Genomic DNA, 2,785 nt, shown 5'->3' with positions numbered 1-2,785 from the left:
GTACAACTATCAATTGTTTGTTTTAAAAGTCTTGATCTATAGTTAGCATTTCCCCTAGACTTTTGTGATTGCTATACATAACTAATGGTTCAACATTCAACACTTGTCCTTGTCAGACTGCAATAAATTTATGCGAATATTTCATGATACTTTATATTTTGCTATTAAAAAATAATGAATATATAATTTATTTTTTTTGTTTAAGTTTCTGTGCTGCAATATTTCAGTAGAATCAATAAATAACAATAATACATATATATGTTTTGTAAGGGACGACATCAAAAGATCGATGTAGGATAAAAAAACTTAAATCAAATAGTTTGGGGGTGGGGGGGGGGGGGGTCAACATTGCTGCAAGTTTTGTTAATCGAAAATCGATTTTACATATATCCCTATTGGTCAATCAATTTTTCCCAAATTAAGTTAAGAAGGGGGGTGTGGGGGTCAGTGAAAAAACTATGTGAATTAAGTTTTTTTCATTCATTGAACTTTTGATGTCGTCCCTAATTATACTAGTTTCGTCGTTTTTGACGTTATCATAACCACTAATACTAATCTAAAATTTGTTAGATTTGTATTAAAAATTAATGGTCACCTGTTGTTTCTGTATCAGTCGCTTCATCTTTAATAAACCCTTGGAATACATGCTGTGATGGACAGCTATTGTGATTCAGATTGATAACATTTGTTTCTTTTAAATGTATTTCAAGGTCAAGAATGCCATATGTTGTAAATCTTAAACCTTTAGTTACAATAACACCTACGAATAGTTTGACCAGACGATGCTGATTTGATGCTCCATTATGTATTATAAATCCATCACCCTGTATTTTCCGTGACGTTTCGTTTTCAGCAGAAACTATCTTATTCATTATTTCAAACATATAAAAATTTGCCACAGATTTCAGGTTAAAAAACTGCCGTCAATTATCGTACCTAGTACATTTATTGTGGTTTTTATTTTTATTTTTTAATATATTTTTTTCCAATAAATTCAAACAAAAAGTAATCTATAATGAGTTTCAGTCAACAGGTGTATTTTATTACATTGGCCGTTTGAACATCGACTTTGAATAAGTCAGTTTGGATTTTATAATTTTATATGGAGCCCAGGGCCGTAACCACATGGTCTGATGTTGGAAATAAATTTTAAAAAGTTGAAACAAAAGCTTTTCTTCAGATCATATTGTTTTCACGGCGAGTGTCTTGCAAAAATCAGCTAATTTCTCTTCACTTTTTGATTTTGCCCCTGTATATTTTTCGTGATCCATCTTTATAATCAGTGTTAAAGGTCTATTATTGTAGTTATGTGTCTTATCTGTACCCGGGTTTGTTTTTTGTTCATTTATTGTCCTACTTTTTGACTAAATTCTAAGTGTTGATTTTCTTTTGCAAATCTAGGGATTTTTCTTATACTGAAGGACCTTTTGTCTAATTAAAAAAAACTACATGAAATTGTTAGAATATTATCGAAATTAGAGCTACGATGACGGGTGGACGGTTGTGTGGTTTGACAATGCTTCATGTCCACCGATGTCCAGATATTGTGCGAGAAAATATTTTAAGAAAATACGATGCTACTGGACACAGAAAAATTTATCCTTTCTTCATGGGAGAATTGACTTAATATTAGAGAATAAAAACTGGCCCTCTTTTTTGTAGATAAAACTATATAGCTGACATGCGTTAAACTAACATGAGGCCACCAATCTCTCGGTATCAAATCAATCAAAAAAACAACATCAATGTATTGCCATATGACCTTTTACATTGAAGGACTAAACTTGCATTAAATCGTGCGAATATCAATCTTTTTAGGCCATATGTAGATCTTATTTGAGTTGTTGGGTTACTGCGTGTTGACGTTTAAATCCAAAATCATTAATATTATTTACTTCTTGAATAAGAAAAGTCAAACAAATTTTAGTTAATTGCATGAATTCACCGTTACAACGTACGTCCATGGTTACAAGAAGAATATAAAATGAATGAAGTGGTTATCGCGCATTAAATTACATATAATCAATATTTCAAAAATATAGTCTCATCATTTTATGCCATTTATATCAATACATTATGCATTAAAATCTTTTATCTTGAATAATGCAGTTAGGTGAAATTAAACAAATATCTGGAATTAAGAATTGATACCAGTACTTTAAATCCGAAGAGTATTAGTACAGAAGCGTATTAGCGCCACACATTTTTATTTTTTGTTTTTCTTCCTATCTTATCGTTATAACACAAACCTTTGCGAAATAGCACAAACATGTGCGTTCTAACACAAAGTGATCTTTGCGATATAACGCAAATTTTTGCGAAATAACGTAAACCTTTGCAATACAATGCAAATATCTTGATTGCAATCATTCATTAAATTTTGTATAAATGTCCGTCTGTCATTCATTTCGGTTGTAATTTACTAGTAGATAAAAAAAAATACATACATACAAGGCCAAATCATTATAATAAATATGCATAGGAATAATGGAATACTTGCAGTACAATTATACATAAATTAAGACTGATTTGTGCATCAGAAAAGTATATAATTTAACAAGAAAATAGATATAGTATAGTATATAGAAAAGATCAAGAATAATGTCACACAATTGTGAAACTTTATCAGTGGCGGATCCAAAGGGGGGCGTAGAGGGCGTACGCCCCCCCCCCCCTTTTCCCTTTTGCTCGGGCTTTTTTGTGTGTGTAAAAGGATTTATCAGACTATAGTCTTCGTGAACCTTGCCATTTCCCGTGTACTCTAGTATTTAATTTTTATGCGACA

This window comes from Mytilus edulis, chromosome 1 (assembly GCF_963676685.1).
Source record: "Mytilus edulis chromosome 1, xbMytEdul2.2, whole genome shotgun sequence".
Taxonomy (NCBI): Eukaryota; Metazoa; Mollusca; class Bivalvia; order Mytilida; family Mytilidae; genus Mytilus; species Mytilus edulis.
This window is presented reverse-complemented; position numbering follows the sequence as displayed.